Source organism: Diplotaxodon limnothrissa, unplaced genomic scaffold, assembly GCF_057381915.1.
Source record: "Diplotaxodon limnothrissa isolate DT_005_m unplaced genomic scaffold, D_limnothrissa_male_GT1.1 unmapped_scaffold_1, whole genome shotgun sequence".
Lineage (NCBI taxonomy): Eukaryota > Metazoa > Chordata > Actinopteri > Cichliformes > Cichlidae > Diplotaxodon > Diplotaxodon limnothrissa.
The window spans coordinates 291348-300004 of record NW_028188555.1 but is presented as its reverse complement, the minus strand read 5'-3'; the positions used below and the strand labels follow the sequence as shown (position 1 = coordinate 300004).

The 8657-nt window shown below is 38.2% G+C and overlaps 1 long non-coding RNA gene across 1 annotated transcript; it reads left to right on the top strand.

The window, feature by feature from the left end:
* The first annotated feature begins 5144 nt into the window (after window positions 1-5144).
* LOC146606953 (uncharacterized) lies at window positions 5145-6072 on the top strand. Its single transcript, XR_014905278.1, has 3 exons — window positions 5145-5184; window positions 5508-5603; window positions 6009-6072. It is a non-coding gene; the product is annotated as an uncharacterized LOC146606953 (long non-coding RNA).
* The last annotated feature ends 2585 nt before the right edge of the window (window positions 6073-8657 follow it).

Here is an 8657-nt window from a genome sequence, read left to right as displayed (position 1 = left end):
GTTGGGTAAGTTACTTTAAATTAGTAACTTAGTTACATTACTATTTACTTCTATCAAAAGTAACTCAGTTACTCAAAGTTACTGTTACTTTCAGAGTAACTAGTTCATAGAGAAAGTAACTTTGGTTTTACTCAGACTTCTCTTGTTAATGTGTTGCTTCCATAACTTTGCCAGTCTTCTAGCTTGCTTACTTGCCACAAGTGCACTGTGCCACCTACCAATAGAAAGGAAAAAATAATGTGCATATTTCCACGAGAGAAATCCCACGCCTGGACCGCTGTTGACCGCCACCATGATTCTAGCCTACGTCACAGCCTCATGTGCGCCTTTTACATCCAACACAAAAACTGCAGTCGTGGTGCTGTCGATTATACTCAGAACTCAGAAATTCTGCCTTCTGAATAGGAAGATGTAGGTAACACCAGACTGCAGATGAGCTGCATACAGGGCTGGACTGGGACAGAAAATTGGCCCGAGCATTTTGACTAGAGACCGGCCCACCATTATAGCAAAAATCCTAAAGCCTTTGAATGAAAACAAACGCTGTTGTGACAGTGATGTGCACTGTTCTGATGGTATATATGCATCAATCTATCAATCGTTTGTTGTAAGATTCAGATAGTTATTTTTTATATAATTATTATTATAATAATTATTTTTTAAAAGTTAGACATTTTAAATGAGAATAAGGAAGTATTTCTTTGTGCCCCCCTTTCCCTGTTAATGCCCTACCTGACCCCCTGGCAACACTTTGCTAGACCCGCCCCTGCACAGTTACCAGCTGTCAGCTACCTAAAAAAGGATCCTGGTGTTATTTGTCTCTCAGAAACAGTTCATAACTTCCCTTCAACTCATTCATGTCACCTAAAAGGTAAACCTGTTCCTCCATCACCTGTTCAGCTCTGATGATTCAGTAAGGACATCTCCTGGTTTCATCTTCATGTTTCCCTCTCATCACATAACCAAACCGACATCATGACCAGCAGCTTTTTTGCAGCTGTGGCTCCAGCAAACATCAGCTGATACTAGAAATTAATATTAAATAAATTCTAACAACAGCTGATCAAGCTTAAACGTGCTGCTGTTGTTTAGCGCGATATCCGCTGGTTTCCTCTTTCTGGCGCAAAGTGGGCGATAAACAAACAAGAGAGAAAAGCCGATCAGCTGATCACTGATCAGTTTTCATGATTGAAGTAGCAACAGGTGAGGGAGGGGGAGAGAATGAGAGAAGAAGAGGCAGCTGTGCAGCGTAACGACAGAATAAATCCAGCTTTGTGTCTTTTTCATTGTAGCTGAAGTCCGGGACAAACTGTTCCTTTTCACCTCAATAAGAAACGCGTAATATTTTCTCTCACTGCGGGACGATTCTGTGTTTTTTACGGGACGGTTGGCAACTCTACTAACTAACCTTAAGAATAAAATAAAGTTCACTATCAGTAACATCATAGCACCCACCCAGCTCCATCATGCTAGCTAGTAGACAGTACGAGTTATTGTAACTGACTGTAAAAAGTCAGCACAACGAAAATAAACTCCACCTAAACCTGGTTCATATCTGACCCAGATAGACTGCAGGTCATAACTTCTTACCTGAAATTCAGTTCACCTGACACTCGGACTATGCTGTCCTCACTAAAGTTTGTTGCAGGCAACGTAATTTCAGCTATACAGCTAGCTTAACAATCTTTATTCCCAGCACTTCATCCTCCAAGAAACAGGCCGCTTGTTGTGTTTGGCAGGATTTAATGATAAAAATAAATTCTCTCTCTCTCTTTTTTGTAAAAGGATGAAGCCGATATTGTGGACTTTAACACCAGGATTGCAGAGATTGCCATCAGATTACAAATGCTGTCGCTGCAGCAGCTAAAGAGCACACTACTTCCTGTGTGCCACTTCCTCTACAAAAAAGACATTCTGCTTAGTTACCACTAGGTGGTAGTAACACTTCTTAAACACCTATAATATGTCCGTTCCATGACACGGACCAGCGGCTGCCTCGGGGCTCTGCTCCTCCTGCCTCCCCTTTCTCTCATCCACCTGCTGGCCTCCACCACTTGCTAATGTTACTGAATCTGAGGAAGCACCGCCATAGCCAGCACCAAACAACTGAGTTATTTTTACACACCGACCAGCATCTGGCCAATCCACCACCTTTCATTGTTTACCGTTACAAAGGGAAAAAAAAAACCTGCACGGCATCAGCAATCACACCCCGCCGACTTAAATATTGTACTGGGTCCTGCACTGTAAAAACGATAACTAGCAATTGTTGATTTCACTAAAGTTTTTAAATTAAACTGACTTAGAAATAAAACTTTCCATTTACAACCTAAAAAAGCTTGTCTACCCAACAAATTTCTTTCATTGTTGTCCTAACTAAGATTTTCTAGACAGCATAACAAAGATTATCAACTTTTGAGCAGAGTTTCTGAGTCAAGTTGGGAACCAGTGGGAAACCCCGTAGATGACTGGCACATGTGGTCTGAACAAGTTTGAACTAAACCAAACGGACTTTCAACTGAGCCTGAGCAGACCTGAGCTGTGTGATAGTGGTTTACCATGTGTTCTAGACTAAAAACCTCCTAAGAAAATTTGAACCATCGTGGCTAGATTTGGATGTAAAATGCAATTTTTCGACCATTGAGGATTTTCACTTCTGCAGTTTTGGACAGGTGCTGGAGCTGCCGACCATTTACCCTAGCAGGTAAGCTAACTACATGTGTTATTAAGATTTTCTACAAGCGCCTAGGCTGCATCCTCCTGAGGACCCGGGAGGATGGAACTAGTAAAACACTGAAAAAGGCCAACTATAGCATTTTTAAGTTATCTAAGTGACTTAATTGACCCCCCCCCCCCCCCCCCCCCCCCTCCCCCTTGGCTAGCTATCGAGCTGGTGGGTGGGTAACAGACGTCTCCGAAAGCGTCGGAGCACTTTTGCAAGTATATGTTGTCTTAATAAACTGAACAGATATTAGCAATTTACACAGCTACATTAACGCCTGAAAATATCTTAAAAGTTTATTTTGTGACCCAGAAAGAGTAATATTAAAACTAATTCCACAGATAGAATTTGCACATGCGCAATAAGGATCGGGGAGTCCGATCCGTAACTTTTTTCTCTCGTTTTTTTTCTACATTATATTGAAATGTTTCAATATTGCAAACATTTTAAGAGATGCTTATTATAAGGAGGACGTATTTCTCGGACGCATTTAGAGGAGTCCACTATGAATTTGGGCAGCCTTCGTCGCGCCGCTGTGTCGTAATCGGGCTACAAGCAGCCTCTGAAGGTTTTAGCTCAGAGAAAGACTTCAGTAGATTCATTGCTGGACATCTCTATAATGACTTTACTGTGAAATGGGAAAATGTTGTATTTTGTTTCTTTCGAAGGCAAAAACAAGAAGATGTTTACTTTATAATAAACTTATTAGTTATCTTAGCTAAATTTTATTTTCACAAATGCAAATACAGTAACAAAAAACCTAATTTTAAACATTACTATAATGATGTTTTATGTTACATAAAATTGATTAGTGGATCACTTAACAAAAAGGCTATGAAAACTATTACCATTTGTAGTAATTACAAATTATTTGAATGTATGTAATTCTTTGTATTACACCCCCTGGCATATGTTAATTTTGTTCTGATTGTATACATGTTCTGTATACTGTTTCTTAATAAAGTTTAATATTTAAAAAAAAAAAAAAGGTTTTAGCTCAGAGTAGTGGCCAGCGCAAAAAGTAATGTTTAATGTTAAACACTCTGAAATTCAGACAGACATCACTAAATGACGGTATCTCACACTGGCTTTTTACAGCACTTCTGCCATGGTAAAACTTATTAGCTTATTACCCGTTTTGTAACCAGTTTCAATGTTATCTTTGCATGAAAACGTTATGTTAACCTTGACAACAAACTGGGCCAAGCACGCGTTGTCATGGAGACTCTTTCATGGGTCGGTGTAGGATATGTGCGCCAATTATATGACAGTGATATAAGTAACTTGCATATTGTCTAATATTTGTCTAATATTGTTTTTTCACTTTTTCAATAGTCACCGTTTATCCGGTGCAGCACTGTTACTTTAAAGTAATGTTTAAAGCTGACTTGACAGTTTGTCAGCTGGTGTAAGATTGCCTAATGTACTGTAAGTTAATGTCACACGCAAATTAAAGTTGTACTTCATGCTCTGTATTATAAGATTGCTACATTTTCAGAGCTTTTTACATAATGGGGAAGGAGACAATATTAAAGGAATGATTGTGTGTTGTTGATGTATACTGTGTTACAGATAGTATTAATTTTTCTTTAGTTATTGCATTTTTTTATCATAGTAACAAAAAAATGTTTGAATTCAAGCTTGCATTTATGTTACATGTCATGTATGTTATCAATCATATACTTGATATAGTAGACAAGTGGTCATATGTAAGTTAATATGATTCCTTACATATTTTTTTCATGATGTCTCTGGTTTTGGCTTGTTGATGTATTCAGCTCCTGCATCTATGGATTCCTTCTGTGTGTTAGATATGGATGTTTTATCCCATTGCAAAAGTGCTTTTGGCAAAATTGACTATGTCTCTTGTGTTTCAGGGGTGGAGTTCATGCAGTGCCGATTTTGCAAATTCACAAGCTCCAGTCAAGAGACTCTTTTGAAACATTTCCGCCTTCATCACGGACAAGGTGCACATTGGCCATGCATTCACACAGACTTTGTATGTGTATTTAAAACACCTGGAGCATTACGATCACACCTCTCAAGGTCACACTCAATAGTAAAAATCCACAAAAATTCCACATTTCAGTGTGAACATAGTATATATTTGCATATTGATACAGTTTTTTGTGGAGGGTGTTTCTATTCCTGTGCAAAATGTGTATTCATGAGAGATTTTTGAAGTAGGTTTTGCGGTTGATAACACAGTCAGGCATATAACATGGTGCAGACTGTACAAGGCAGCTACCCAGAAATTTTCTGTGCTGAATAAATGGCAATATTTTGGTTATTGTCTTGTTTAGATATCTGAAGAATTTCATCGGATCACAAGCAAAGACCTCCTGGGGACGTTCAATGCATCCCTGGACAAATTTGTGCCTGGCCTGCTGAAACTATACCGGTCTAAGAAGGGAGCTCTTGGTGAGGAGATGGAAGACATCTTGGATAAACTTGATGAACAGGTAAGTGCTCCTTTACCTGACATTTTTAGAAGAGAGTATACCTTTGTCATAACAGAAAAAAATGTTGGCTTCAGCCAAAACACATCAATGGAAATGAATGTCATCAGTCATTACTTTGTTTTTATTTGGCGGTATTTTATTTAATTTGTAAAAAGAAAGTAAAATTGTTAAAATGGTGTTTTGTGTTTTTAAGTTTTACATGTTGCTGGGCCTGATCTGTATTTTATTTTCATTACTATAAGAGTTCTGATTTTGCATTGTGTGTAGGTACACCACGTTACTATACTAATTTAAATGTCTGTTTTCCACTGAATACTCTTTAGACATCTGACATTGTGTCCCACCAAAAGACAGCAGCACTGAGAGGCCTGCCCATTTTCCTCGGAGAGGATGCAACACAGGTTTTCCTGAAGTGCTTAGTAAGTACAAAAAAGTAATGCAAGAAAAACTAGTTGCTATGAGATGTTTTTAAAAGATGATTTAATCCAAAATGGAAATGTACACTTCCTCAGTGCAGTCCAGATAATTTTATGGTGAGGATTGCAGTTGTCATAACTCTCGCTGCTTTTTTTTCTGCTGAGGAGCACCTGGGCATTGTTAGCGGGTGTTCAACAGCAGAAAATATTTTTGTACAAAACTCATCACAAGGTTGGTTGGTGAAAGATATTGTGCCGTTAATTAAAGGAAAATAAGCTTTTTCTTTTTAAAACCTCCATGAGTCAAATGAGCATCATGGTATAGAGGTTAAAGTTAAGATCTTTAGAAATGTATTTTGTCTTTAATTTTTCTTAGCTTTCAATAATTCATATTTTACTTTTCTTCAGGACACTGACATTTTGGAACCAGTGTTGAACGGTGCATCAGTTGCCATCCTCACCATCCTGCAAGATGACGATGCCAATACTTCTGTTTGAGAACAGGCTGTTGTGTTGGAAGGGGACATCGTGCTACATAACATTCCAGACCTCTCTACTGCCTTGGCATACCTCTTTGGCCTTCTGTATGCCCTCAACATTGATTATCCAAAGCAGATGAGTTTACCTTTGAAGCAATTCAGGGCATCTTTTTTGAACTCGGTGGCTCTCGATGCTCACAGCGCATAAGGTCTCTAAAAACAAAGCTTTTGCTGTGACTGTTAACGGGGAAGCCAGACATGAGTTTAACTTGTTCTTAAACATGTTCAAGTGCATTGTAGAGTCATGTAAAAAAACACAACAAAACCCAGTAGTTCAACCCATTTCCCTCTATATAATCGTTCATTTTACCTGATAGTTCACTGTTCATTGATGGTAACATTTCTAATAACTTTTGACTTCTGTAGTTCATCATAGTGAGCCCATGTAAAATGTCAATGTCTGGGTACAAAGGCAATTGTTTGTTGCACTACCCTATTTAGTGTGCAATAGTTACGTTAAGCTTTTACAGGACAGTCAGGGTGTGAACGTGAATGACTAAGCTGCTGGACACTTTTCTTTTTTTCTGGACTCTGGAATTTTAATGTCTCTGCTGGGGTGCTCAAAGCACCCTAAAGAAACTGGCAACACGTTTTTTTCTGTTTGTTTGCTTTTTTACAGAAATTCACCCCACTGCCCATTACCTTCTGAAATATACTGAAAGCACTGTTGAAAAAAATAAATACGTTTTTACATAACATTCAGTTGTGCTTTGTTTTATTCTATATCTGTTTGAGTGTTTTTTCAAGTACGATAACAGCATAAATTTTTCTTTATTAATATTGGTAAATTTTCAACTCACTGGAGTAAGAATTGTATGATTATTCAACAAGAATATCTGTGTTTGGTGAATTTAGGAATACATGGCCTTGGAGGGAATGATTGTATGTTAATTCAACAGGAATATCTTTGTTTGGTGAAGGCAGAAATACATGGCATTGAAACCAGAATTTCTTTGTTAGACTTACAGGATTATCCTAATTAGGTGAACAAGTAGATCCAAGTTGGCAGAACATGAAAATATTAGTTAAGTCAACTACAGTTGGCAGAAGTTGAGAAAACTCAAAAATCTCTTGCATCATGTTGCCTTGAAATTTTAAGTTTTCTCAACTTTTTCTTTTTTACAGTGTGTGGTTGGGCTTGTTGTTGTGGTTGTTATGTTGAGCTGGCAGCGGGAGAGCTGCAGCTCCGTGTGTATTGTGGACAGCAACCGTCAAAGTATTAGTAAAAATGATCAAAATGCCACTGGGTCTGCCGTGTATGTTTACACACTTAAATATTGATGTTCCAGCTTGGCTTGGATGGTCCAACAGAGCAGGACAGGAGGACTGATACTGACTGATGTCTGTGTTCTTCACTCTTTCTAATGTATACTCAAGTTTATGGTGTTTCTCTAGCAACAAGTTCAAACAATAAAAAGTAAACCAATAGGCTGCATTGATAAGATCAAATTCTAACAGTGTTGGTTTGTTCCTACAGACTGAGGGAGGATGAGAGAACAGCAGCTGAAATGCATCCACTAACTGCCGGAACCTGCTCCATAGTAAACCAGATCATCATCATCATCATCATTGTCAGTCTTACAGCAGAAACTGTTCCTTTGTGCCTGTGGGTCCAGGTTCATTACTGAAGTCTAGATTTTTTCCTTTGGACAGCTCACTCCTCATAGGCGCACAGCTGGATGCTGCAGACTCTGCTCTGTCCTCCTCTTCCTCCATCATCATCCTCAGTCAGTCTGAGAGGTGAAGCACAAACACTCAGTGAGTTCACATTAACAGAACTAACTGAGTTACAGTCGCTGACCTCTGACCTGTCATGAAACCTAGAAACCAGGTGACATGATCCACATTAGGATTAGAGAAACCTGACTTCACCTGCTGACTCTGAACACTTCAAGATTCACATTTAGAAAACATAAAAAAAGCTGAAACGGAGCATCAGAGAAAATCCTTCATATGTTTGAAACTGCTTCACTTCCCTAAAGTCTTCTTCTATCATGCTACAGACTTTTCTGAGCTCTCAGTGCTTCTAAACCTCTAAACTCCATCAGAGATTTTATACTTCACCTGAATTATCACATTGGCCAATAGTTGTCAAAACATTAGGTATAGTAGGTCTCAAAAATGATACCTGTGCACATATTTGACAAAATATGTCAAAACTGTCATATTTGTTCAATCCAGCATGAAAACTGAGAAAACATTTTTCTGTTTTATTTTAAATATTATAAATCATTCAGCAATTGTCACGATTTGTTTTGCAAAGTTTTTTATTAGTGTGTGCTCAAATATGCGACTTTACAGGACAGCAACATTTTTTTGTTGTTGCCATTACTCAGACGTTTTTAGATGCAGCTTTTCCAAATTACAAATTCATTTGATGGTTAAAAAAAAAAAAAAAGACCTGTGAAAATTTCAGGCTTTTATCTTTTTTTTTTAGATATTCATGTTCAAGCATCGTCTCAGGGTTTGATGTCAAAAAGAGGCCTGAAAGTGGGACCAGAAAATGACTTCAGATGGA